Raw genomic sequence first — 13,517 nt, 5'->3', positions numbered from 1 at the left:
CATTGGTTCGAGCTTCGTTCCCTGACAATGCGCTGGTTCCACGCTCGGTTGCTTTTAGGGAATTTGCTAATTGGGGCGGTACTCTAGTTTCTTGGACGGCTGGCTGCTATATCCTGGATGGTGACTTTGCTGAGGCTATGATTCCAGCGGATGAGGACCCTATGCCCCTAGATGGCAACCCACATCCCATGCCAGGCGCTAATGCTCCCCCTCAGCCATTCTGGGCTATGCCGCTGTACCCTGCTTTGGGTTGGAATGCGATGTCCCCTGGTCATGATCAAGGACACAATGCCGCTCAAGGATGGGGACAGAACTTGAACAATGAAGGTGATTGGGGGCCTTGGGAGGAAGCCAACCAGCCCGCCCATGAACCTGTACAGGACCCAATCGTACAGGACCAAAACTCCATGATCCTCAATCCATCCATGAATTCTGATGATGATGCTGACATGGAAGAGGTTCAGCAGCCTTTGGTCCATGTTCATCCAGCGGGGCCGCTCGATCCTATCAACCTGGGTATTGTCATGGTGTTTTATGGGCCGGTGCTACCGCCATCAATGATTTGGGAAAGATCTTTCAAGTCCTTGATGCCAGAGTTCTTAATCAAGAATATTCCAGCCTTTCTGCCAGGCCTTTGCTTGCCGCCCTTGCCTTTTAAGTTGAGCTCGCCTCTTTTGGAGCAACGCTGGCACTCCCTGGCTTTCTACAAGATTGATTTCTGCACTCAGCCACATTCCTCTATTGTACTTCAAGAGATACCAGATGATTCGCATGACCATGCCTCTCAAGCAATGGATCATTCCCAGGATGAGTTCCTGTTCACATCTGTCACCCCCTCGCCCTTGGGGAAGAGACCACGGCAAGCTCGTCGCTCCAAGTGTGATGTTCAGATCGTTCAAGAGTTGACTGATTTTTCTGTCAGACGGATGACACGCAGCTATGCAAAAAGGACTGGCATGGAGCCCACCTCTGCAATTCTTGTGAAGCCTACTCCTCTCCGTCGCCCCAAGGCCAAGAAGCTCAAGCTCGACGCGGATGCAGGCCAAGATACTCCTCTGCCACCTCCGACGCCGATCGCTACAATGCAGGCAATCGGTGCTTCACTTGGCATCGCTCCGGACGATTTATCGGTGGAGAAGCTTATGGCTCCTCCTAAACAAGCTCCACAAGACGAGGGTTCTCATGATGAGTGATTTACAGAGTTATTTGCTGGGACCAGGGAAACATCTGGTCGTTTGTTATTTTGGTTTTCTTTTGTCTTATGTCGCTCTGAACTTGTCTGATGTGGCTGTGTGTTACTCTGCGGAAGTTATACCTGAACTGTTAAGCAGCTCAGTAGGATTCTATTATCTTATGTTAGTTATTTATGGAGACTATATCGTTTCGTAATTGGAATGTGCTGTGTTGGAATGTACGTGGTCTGAATTCTGATGCTCGCCAGCGTGATATTAGAGCTAAGATCGAGGAGAGCCACTGCTCCATAATTTGTTTACAGGAAACTAAGTGTGAGCAGTTTGACATTAGGAAGATTCGGTCCTTCTGCCCTAGGCGTTTTGATCAGTTTGCTTTCTCTCCTTCTGTGGGTGCCTCTGGTGGAATTTTGGTCATTTGGAATTCTTCTGTCTTTGAGGGGCAGCTAGTGGAGGTCCAACGCTTCAGTGTTGTTGTTTCTTTCAAGTCTGTTCATAACTCAGAACGATGGACTCTGGTTTCAGTGTATGGGCCATGTGAGGGTCAACCTAGAGACGATTTTGTGAGTTGGTTATATCATCTAACTATCCCTCTGGATGAGAATTGGTTGCTCCTTGGTGATTTTAACTTCATTCGCTCTCTAGATAACAGAAATCTGCCAGGAGGTGATATAAATGACATCTTTCTCTTTAATGAAATTATTGGTCATCTTGGGCTTCTGGAACTGCCAATAAAGGGTAGAAGCTTTACTTGGTCCAATATGCATCAAATCCCTCTCCTGGAACAGCTCGATTGGTTCTTCACAACCTCCGACTGGATCTCTCACTACCCTAATACAGTTGTCTTTCCTTTGGCTAAAACTGCATCGGATCACATGCCATGTGTGGTTCAATTGACACTAAAATCCCCAAGTCCAAGGTTTTTAGGTTTGAAAATTTCTGGGTGGAAATGCCAGGGTTTATGGAGTGTGTCAAGAAATCTTGGGAGGCCCCTGTGTTTTCTGACCTCTCTGCATCTGCAGTTTTAACCAGGAAATTTAAACGCCTCAGGTATGATTTGAGAGTTTGGAGTAAAAACCTCTCTTACCTTAAGAAGTTAACTGTGGATTGCAGCAAGGTTATTCTCTATTTTGATAAGATGGAGGAGTTAAGACCACTCGTTAGAACTGAGTTCAATTTCAGAAAAAATCGGCAAGCTTCATTATGAGCATTTGTTGAAACTCCACTATATTTATTGGAAGCAGAGGTGTACGATCAGGTATATCAAGGTGCGTGAGGAAAACTCCAAATTTTTCCATGCCATGGCATCTGAGCGCATGAGGAAAAACTCTATAGCTAGTCTGAAAACCCCGGGGATGGATGATCCCGTTTCAGATCATGATCAAATGGCGGGAATCCTCTGGGCTTCCTTCAAAAACCGAATGGGCCAGGCCCAGGACATCTCAATGGGCTACGATTTGGGAACACTCATTCAGTCTGTCCCTGGTTTGGAGGAATTGTCGCTTCCCTTCTCTGATGCTGAGATTCAAAAGGTTTTGCAGGAGCTGCCAACCGATCGGGCACCAGGGCCTGATGGTTTTAATGGCACGTTTGTCAAGCGTTGTTGGCCGATCGTCGAGAAAGATTTCTTGAGTTTGATCAAAGACTTTTATGAAGGGAAAGTTTCTCTGGAAAATATTAATGGATCTCTCATTACCCTCATCCCTAAGATGATATCTCCTGAGGGGCCAGATGATTTTAGGCCTATTTCTCTTACCAACACCTGCTTGAAGTTTCTAACCAAGTTGTTGGCTAATAGGTTGCAAAGGGTGATTTTGAATTGCATCCATAAAAACCAGTATGGCTTTCTCAAGGGTAGATCAATCCAGGACTGTCTGGCTTGGAGTTTTGAGTATATACATCAATGTAAACAGTCTAAGAGGCCTATTGTTATTCTGAAATTGGATTTTGCCAAGGCTTTTGATACAGTTAATCATGAGGTTATTTTGCTGATGCTCAAACACAAAGGTTTTGATGATAAATGGATTGGTTGGGTCAAAGAGATCCTTTCTATAGGGTCTTCTTCTGTGTTGCTCAATGGCATCCTTGGCAAGCAGTTCAAGTGCAAATGTGGGGTCAGACAAGGGGATCCTTTATCACCTCTTCTATTTGTAATAGCAGCTGACCTTTTACAATCTGTGGTTAATCAAATGCTGGCCCAGGGTATCTTATCACTCCCAATCCCCACACATGACCAGGAGTTCCCTATTATATAGTATGCTGATGATACTGTTATCTTTCTGTCAGCCAGAGATGAGGAGCTGGTTGCACTCAAGAACATGCTGCTTACCTTTCAGCAATCTACTGGTCTCAAGGTCAATTTTGCAAAGTCTTCAATGATCCCACTCAACCTTGAGGAAGGTGAAGCAATTAGGTTAGCTGCTGTGTTGGGCTGCAGGATTGGCCAACTCCCTTTTACTTATTTAGGGTTGCCCCTTGGAACCACTAGGCCCAGGATTGTTGATCTCATGCCTTTAGTGGACACTTTGGAGAGGCGTCTGACTGCTAGCTCATGTATGCTCAACCAAGGATCTCGTTTGCAGCTCCTAACTTCAGTCCTGACTTCTATGCCAATCTACTTTCTTTGTAGTTTGCAAATCCCACCTGGTATTATCAAGCAGTTGGACAGAATCTTCAGACAGTGCCTCTGGAGGGGGAGTACTGATGCTCCCAAGCAATCTTTGGCCGCTTGGGATTTAGTCTGTCGGCCAAAAGACAAAGGTGGTCTTGGGGTCATCAACTTAAACATTCAAAACAAGGGTCTTCTGCTCAAGCATTTGCATAAATTTTATAATAAGGCTGACATACCCTGGGTGTCCCTCATCTGGAACAGTTATTATGCTAATGGTGTTCCACACGCTACAACCCCAGTGGGCTCCTTTTGGTGGAGAGATATCCTCAAGCTCCATGATGCATACACAGCTAATGCCTCAGTGCACATCAACATGGGTGACTCTGCTCTGTTTTGGACTGATGCTTGGTTTATTGGTGGCTCTTCTAGACCTTTATGTTGGAGATTGCCAAGGTTATTTTCCTTTGTTAACAATGACAAGGTTTCAGTGCATGAATTCCTCATATCGCAGGATATTTTTACCATGTTATTCTTGCCATTGTCTCATGAGGCTGCTCAGGAGTTGCAAGTGCTAGAAGATTGGATCATGGCCTTGAACAGGGACACCAACATACCATATGTTTGGGTTTGGCCGGGCAGATCTGGTAGTTTCTCAGCCAAGAGTTTCTACACCTTGATGCACTCACATTTGCCCACAATTCAACCATGTAAATGGTTGTGGAAAAGCAGATGCACCATGAAGATCAAAGTCTTTGGATGGTTACTTTTCTTTGACAGGCTTAACACCAAGGACCTTCTGATCCGCAAGCACTGGAGATCCCCCCTGGATGATAATCTTTGTGTTATCTGTCATGAATTTTCATATGAGGATAGGCTGCATTTGTTCTTCAACTGTAATTTCAGTCAGAGGGTTTGGAACTACCTTTCTATTGACTGGTCAAGAGGGCCGGATATTCAGCAATGTATCCAACATGCTAGCTCAAGCTTCAGGCATCCTTTCTTCTTCGAAGTAATGTTGACGGCAGCATGGAATATTTGGATCCTCAGGAATGGCAGAACTTTTAGAGGGGAGAGAGCTACTTTTGCTGCTTAGTGGTCTAACTTTGTACATGATCTTTCACTCCTAACTCATAGGCTCAAAGATGATACCAGCATCAAGCTTAAAGCTTGGATAAATGCTTTAGTCTAATTAGTCCAGGTAGGTAGTTCTAGTCTTGTACCTTAGCTTTGTAGGCTAGTTTCTTAGCTCCTGTATATACTCCTACTATTCTTTTTTGTACAGTTGTTCGATTTCAATAAAGGGTTGTGGGGCTTTGCCTCACAGTAAATATTCAAAAAAAATGAGGACCATTTCCCAGAATTAGGGGGAGACATCAAGTACCAAAAAGAATGCCCGGAAATCGATTGGAATGCCCAAGGCATTTCCTCCTCTGATCCACGTACTCAAGAAACTGAACTTCAAGTTCGGAAAATAATTAATTTGCAACACATTGCAAATAACATGCCAGATTCATTTACTGACTATAAAGGTGTTACCAAATCCTACAATCCTGCTAAAAACGCGCCCGAAAGAGTGGAGGTACCAACAAAAACTAATCAACCCCCTGTTCAAAGGAAGAGGGGGAGAAATACGGCCACAGAACAGGATTCAGCTCCTCACAAGCAACAAAGGAAACAGAGAAAGAAACCCTCTAAACCAGTAAATGTAAACCAACCTAGCGTTGATAATCATCAAATGGGTAATATACACCCAGTGGGAGAACAACCTCCACAACCCAGCTCAGTTGTGCACAAACTGACTGGGACATCGGAACACCCAGACTCAATCATATTGGGAAATCACGAAGAGTCACTAGGGGTCCAAGAAATTTCCATCAACTATGTTGATTCTGGAGAATCATTTGACCGTAAGACTAAGATTGTCGACATATATTTTGCTGAAAAGATTGCAGATACCCTTCTCACTGATCATGATCCAAAGACCATGGCAGAGTGCAAGAAATGCTCCGACTGGCCTAAATGGAAGGATGCAATCCAAGCAGAATTAGCCTCGCTCAATAAACGAAAGGTATTCACTGAAGCAATACCTACACCTCCTAGAGTTTTCCCCGTGGGATTCAAATGGGTTTTTCTCCGGAAACGGAATGAGAACAATGAGGTGGTGAGATATAAAGCAAGGCTCGTAGCACAAGGTTTCACGGAGAAACCCGGCATTGATTTCACTGAAACATATTCTCCAGTAATGAGTGCAACCACTTTCCAATATCTTATATCTTTGGCAGTGCAAAATCGTCTATCTATGCAGTTGATGGACGTAGTGACCGCTTACCTTTACGGTTCACTTGATTCGGACATATACATGAAGGTTCCTGATGGATTCCCAATCCCGAATCCAAACGCAGAACGCAACGCATATTGTGTAAAACTAAATAAGTCTTTATACGACTTAAAACAGTCGGGTCGCATGTGATACAACCGACTTAGTGAGTTCTTTTTGAAAAAAGTATACTCCAATAATGATGATTGCCCATGTGTTTTCATAAAAAAAAGTCCGCAACTGGATTTTGCATTATTTCTGTGTATGTTGATGATCTGAACATCATTGGAACCACACAAGATATTGATGAAGCACGCAATCACCTAAAGACGGAATTTGAGATGAAGGATTTGGGTAAAACCAAATTTTGCTTAGGATTACAACTTGAGCACCTTCCCTCGGGTATTTTGGTTCATCAAACCACCTATATCCAGAAAATATTAGAGAAATTCAATATGGACAAATCCTATCCATCCAAAACTCCTATGGTAGTTCGATCTCTAGACGTAGAGAGAGATCAATTTAGACCAATGGATAATGGAGAAGAGATATTGGGACCTGAAATTCCATATCTCAGTGCCGTTGGAGCGCTCATGTATCTTGCAAATTACACCAGGCCTGATATTGCATTTGCAGTGAATTTACTAGCTAGACATAGCGCAGCTCCTACTAAACGCCATTGGACGGGAGTTAAGAATATCTTTCGATATCTCCAAGGCACAAAGGATCTTGGCCTATTCTTTCAATTTCAGAGAAACTTGGACATTGATATGATTGGGTATGCTGATGCTGGCTACTTATCTGACCCCCACAATGCCAGATCACAAACCGGTTTTGTGTTCCTACATGGTGGGACAACCATATCATGGAAGTCTTCCAAACAGACTCTAGTGGCTACATCCACCAACCATTCTGAAATAATATCTTTATTTGAGGCAACACGTGAATGTGTATGGCTTCGCAAAATGATAAACCACATACAAAAATCATGTGGTAAAGGTTCTATCGAATCTCCAACCATTATCTACGAAGATAATGCAGCTTGTGTTGCTCAAATGCAAACAGGTTACATAAAGAGCAATATCACTAAGCATATTTCTCCTAAATTATTTTTCCCCATCAATTACAAAAGAAAGGGAAGATAAACATTTTGCAAGTCAAATCATGCGATAATCTAGCTGATCTATTCACAAAGTCACTCCCAGCTTCAACATTTGAAAAATATGTTCATGGGATTGGTATGCGACGACTTCGAGATTTTCAAAGATTAGGGGGAGAGTCTCTCTGAATCATAATCTGTTCAAACATTATATTGCACTCTTTTTCCCTTTATGAGTTTACTCTCATGGTTCTCATCAAGGTTTTTAATGAGGTAATATCAACATAAGAATATATGTCATACATCCTACTTTTCCCCACCGGGGTTTTTAATGAGTGTATACAAGACATATTAATTGTCCTCTAAACTTACCAATGAGTTTTATCCTCAAGGTTTTCTCATATAAGTTATCAAAGAGATGATAACATATGTTGTAACATTTTCTCCTTATTTTTCCTACTGGGTTTTGACGGAGTTTTAACAACATATCAAATACTATTCTCCTCATATTTTTCCCACAGGGTTTTTGGAGGAGTTATTCTGGATAATATATACTTGTGATCAAGTCAAAGATTCTCAAGATTATACAAGGAGTTCAAGGTCATAAAAGACATACGAGAAGCAGCTTTGTACAAGGGGGAGTGTTAAGAATCAAACGATGTGTCCCTACTGAACCGTCATAGTGAGCCGTCATTAGGATTAGCGTAAATACAGTTATTAGTGTCCAAAGCGCCGTACGGACGCGATCGTCCATACGGACGCCTTCTCGATGCCGGACAGGCACCTCCCGTAACAGACGCCTCAATTTGAGGCGCTAATCCATGTATATAAAGGGCTTTGCCCAACTATCAATGACACAAGTTTTCTCTCGAATTTTTACACCATAGGAAATAACGAAAGCCACAAGCGCCAACCTGACCTCGTCACCTAAAATGGCGCCTCCAAGGAGGATACACGACATTAATAAAATGTCGCCGCCATCTGATCCAGCAAAGTAAATCTGGATTTTCACCTGGAAGACGAGGACCCATTGGTTGGAGGTGGGTCGGGGCTCCTCGATGACACCATCAAGATGGAAACGACTCGACAAAGCGTTGTCGTCACCGGCACCGACCAAATCGGGCAAATTCTTGTCCAGAGCACCACAAAAACCACCGTCACCAGACTAAGGGGAACTATTGGAGTTGCTCTAAGAAGAAAAACTAGAGATACGTCTCAACAACATCGAAAGGAATTTGTTTAGAGACAGAAGTAAAGAACAAGGGCAAGAATGAACCGTTGTTCTCTTCATTGATTAAAAACTGCTCTTTATACAAAGGGAAGAGACGCTTGTAGAAAGACGTCTGTTCGGAGGAGATGCCTGTCCGGCAGTGAACCGATGCGGCAGTTCGCCACTGCCCACGGTTAGGATAAGCAGGGATTATCCCTTCATTAACACTCGTTAATTAATCCTAACACTCCCCTTAATCACTGCTTCTCCTTGTTATAATGCAGCATCTTGTTTAAAGTCTCCTCCAAAAACCCTACCGGAAAAATATGAGGAGATATATGTAATATGTCATGAAAAACTCCTTCCGAAAACCCAGTGGGAAAATAAGGAGAAAATGACATGTCACAATGTTTGTATTAGAATTGCCTTATCAAAAACCTTTTATGAGAAACCATATAGAAAAACTCATAAAGGAAAAAAGAGTGCAATATCTAAGATCCAAAGATCTTGAACAGGTTATCATATGGGAGTACACTCCCCCTGAATCTTGCAAAATATAAAGTCATCTCGTACCAGTTCCATTAACATGATAATCGAGATTATCACTTGACTTTGTTTGCAAAATATTTATCTTCCCACCTCCTTTTAACTTATGGGGAAGAAAATACTTTCAAAGTAATATGCTTTGTGATATTGCTCTTTATAACCTGTCTGCATCTAGTAATACAAACAACATTATCTTCGTAGATAATGGTGGGTGATTCCTACCAATCAACCCTACTTGAACTTTCAACAAAGTTAATCATTCTGAGAAGTCACATACATCTATGTGATGCTTCATACAAATCAATGATTTCAGAATGACTAGTGGATGCAGCCACTAAAGCTTGTCTTCTCGACTTCCAAGAGAAGGTCACACCTTCATTCGAGGAGACAAAAACCAGTCTGTGATCTAGGATTATGGGGATGAAATATATACCCAGCATCACAATATCCAACCATTGTCATATCTTGATATTTTTATAGAACAAACCAAGATCTATGGTGTCCAGAAGATATCTAAAAATATTCTTCACACCAGCCCAATGCCTTTTAATCAGTGATGCATTGTATCTAGCCAATAAAGTCACTGCTAATGACATACCAGGCCTGGTGCAGTTTGCTAGATACACCAGTGCTCTCATTGCACCGTGATATGGAAACTCACGCCCGAATATCTCTTCATCACTATCGTTAGGTCTTAATGGGTCCTTATCTCTAGTAATCCAAAGATCTCAAAACCATAGTTCTTTAATGGATATGACTTATCCATGTTGAACTTTCAACATTCTTTTGGATAAATGTGGACAGATGAACAAGTATTCCCGAAGGAATACACTCAAGTTCCAAACTCAAGCAATGTTTGGTCTCAACCAAATCTTGCATCTTACACTCCGTCTTAAAATGATATGATTGTATCATGTATCTCTCATGTAGCTCCAATGATACTCAGATCATGAACATACACAGAAATTGTACAAAATCCCTCTTTGGATTTCTTGATGAACATACATGAACAATCATTAAAGTTTGAGTAACCTTCTAATAAAGGAACTCACTCGGTCGGTTCTACCACATCATTGCTGACTACTTCAAGTCATAAGGACTTCTGAAGCTTTAACAACACATGTTGCGATTAAATTCAGAATTTCCATTCCTTTGGAATTATCATAGAGATATCTGAATCAAGTGACTCATATAGTTATTCAGTCACAACATCCATCAGTTGGATATACAAATTCATCATTCACTGCCAGTGATATGAAATATTGGAACGTTAATCCACTCATAACTGGAGAACATGTTTCATCTTAAACGATGAAGGGTCTCTGCGTGAACCCATGTGCTACAAGCCTCGCTTCATGTCTCACCACCTCATTGTTTTCATTCCTCTCATGAACAAAAACTCACTGTGATCCCCCAGGGAACACATTCAGAGGAGTGGCTACTACTGATCAGGTCAATACCCCTCTTCTTGAGAGCGAGCGCGTCCTCAATTGCTGCCTTCCTTTGGATCAACTAGAGCGGTTTAGACACTCGGCCATGCATGGACTTAGGTTCTAGATCCAATCCAAGGTCTTTTGCAATTCATGAGGATAAATAAATGTTGACATAATGTAGTCTTTATTATATGATTCTCCCGAACCGATATCCATAGTGGAGATTTGATCATTACCTTTTGACTCTATGATTTCCCACAACAGTTGAGTCAAGGTCTTCAGATGTCCGAGCACAAAAATTTGTGTGCGCACTCGTGCTGGGTCATGGATGTGTCCAACATCCTTCAGGTGTCCTTGAACCCTTGGTTAAATATCAACATGATGTTGACCTGCATTTACTATTTGAGGATTCCTCATTCCCCTTGGACGCTTCCATGAAGCCTTGTCCTCGTGTCCAGATTCCTCCCCCTCATCGGTGGCCGAGTGGACCTATAGGTCACATCCACTCTCTCTGACACATTCACTATGGGAACATTTTACGTTGTGACACCTTTATACTCAGTAAATGCAACTGGCAGATTATTTGCGATACTTTGCAAATTTAGAAACTTCTGAATCTCTAGTTCAGATTCATTCATGCGTGGACAAAAGGACTAGATGTCTATTAACATCTCATTCTATTTCCCGGCATTCATTGTGGTTCTTATCTCCCCCTAATGCCGGAAAAATGTCCTCATCAAAATACAAACAGCGTACCGGGCCATAAACAAGTCTCATTTAAGAGACTTTAGGTACTTTATGATTGACGGAGAATTGTACCTCACATAGATCCCCATTTATCTATGAGGGCCCATATATGTACATTGCGGTGGTGAAATCGGTGCGTATCCAATGCAACCGAATTATCGCAGATGGGAAATACTTGCTGATTTCCACGTACTAACTGCAAGGGGAGACCATATAATATGCAGTTGGTCGAATTTGTATGAACTATGCAGTATGTCAAACTACATGTCCCCAACTAAATGTTGGGAGATTACAATTCAGTAGGAGCTATCTTGCCATCAACTTAATCCTCTTGATAAGTGATTCTGCAAGATCATTCTTGGTATGTACACAAAGTACCAATATGCTCCACGGTTATGCCTAAATCTAGGCAGTAACCATCAAATTCTCATGAACTAACTTCCATAGTATTATCCATTCTGATGGATTTATCCCATGTCTGGGATGATTTGCTCTCAAATTAATGATCTGAGAAATCATCTTTGTAAAAGCATGGTTCCATATAAAAGTAAGACACACATTGGACCATCTAAGTAATGCATCCAAAAGCACTATGAAATATGTGAATATTCCATATAACAGTTGAATTGGATCACATATATATCTCCTATCCAAGGAAATCTAGTGACTCGTCCTTTTTCATGAGATAAGATGGCCTAGCGATCAGTTTCCCAATTTGCACACATTGTACATACACAATTCAATGAATTTGGAAAATTCACACTGTTAGACTGTGTCCAATTGGACCATCAATAATTTTCACATCCTCCGAATAATAGGATGACCCAGGCGACCATGCCATATCTTGAACTTATCAAGATTCTAGAAAATTATTTTATTTTGTACGCCCAAAGCGTAAGTGATTTAATGTATGTACGCTACAACCCAAAATACAGAGAAGACATTTACTCTAGGATTTCATTCAAATCCTTTTTGCTGAGTCATGAGTAGACTTCCGACCTCACTCACTATATGGGTTTCAACATAGAAACCAATGCGGATATCCTTAAAACTCAGCAAGGTAGGAGTAGAATCTAGATACATCAATGCATCTAAGATTACTATGTAGTACCCAAAGGGAGTGCAATTGTGGTTTGATCAGAACCAACAATTACCGTATCATGACCACACTTGTCATGAATCTTCCACAACTCTTCTCAAGAGTTCGAAAATACTCAATCTCCCTTAATCTTGTGTTAGTAGACCCAGTTTCCACTTACCACATTTCCTTCTCAACTGGATTATTCATAGGTTTCTATAGAGTTCAATATACACATAAACTCATATGGAAATACGTGCATTGTAAAGTCACCAGGAGCCAAATCCACTAGCATGTCATCGACACTAAGTAGTGGTCCTTCCTTTTGCTGAGCGTGCTCCTGGTTACCCGCATTCTGAGGAACATCTCGAAAACTTTAAACCATAGGGAAATAACCATTATGTTCAGTAAGCTTAATACTGATTCCCATGAGCCTTTTGCCCTTGTCAATTGGTTACATTTCTGGATCCACATTTCCTTTCAATGCGAGTCTTAAAACCACACCTATAGCAACCTTCAAAGTTTGCTAGCCTTGTCATTCTTCTAAAAATGACGTTTGCCCTTTTCAGATCCACTCTTATTTTGCCACTCATCACAACTCAACTTTCCTTTGTTGCTGACGTTTATTGTTCAGCCCAAATCCTCATAGAAGGATTGAAAGTAAAGAGGATTTCTCGATGAGATTGGCATCTAAAACTACACAATTGCAGAATCTCAAACTTTGAGTCGATTTGATGCCCATCAGGGTTGCATGGTGTCACAAACTCAAAGTCATGGAATCGAGCCAATTCCCATTACCTATGCGCTCCAGTTATCATCACCACTCTCTCTTGATCCCAAAAGATCAGGGTGTAGGTGATGTGAGATGAAGTGCGATGCAACATAGTATGCTATATATATCAGCTATAGCAAGAGCCCCGTGAGCATGTGCGGTTATGTTAGAACTGAGATTCAGGCAAACTCAACAAATCCATTCTGGATATGTTCAACATATCCCGCATGAAATCTTCATGCCCATAAATTTACTCTCTAGTAAATTTATTTTCAAGAATCGTCAACATATAGCAACCATCAAATTGCCTAATCTATGATACAGTAATATACATGAAATTATTGTAAACACACATACATACAAAAACTACACAGCCAAAAGCTAAAGCAAAAAAGGAAAACTAAAAAAATAGTTTTGGGTTGAATCTGCACAACCCAAACCAGTGGGCACAGCCCACAACTCTTTTTTTTCTTTCTCTAGACCGAGATGGGTCTTTGGCCGGTCCACGGGTCCG

This window comes from Aegilops tauschii, chromosome 2 (genome assembly GCF_002575655.3).
Source record: "Aegilops tauschii subsp. strangulata cultivar AL8/78 chromosome 2, Aet v6.0, whole genome shotgun sequence".
NCBI lineage: Eukaryota > Viridiplantae > Streptophyta > Magnoliopsida > Poales > Poaceae > Aegilops > Aegilops tauschii.
Note: the sequence above shows the minus strand (reverse complement) of the source record.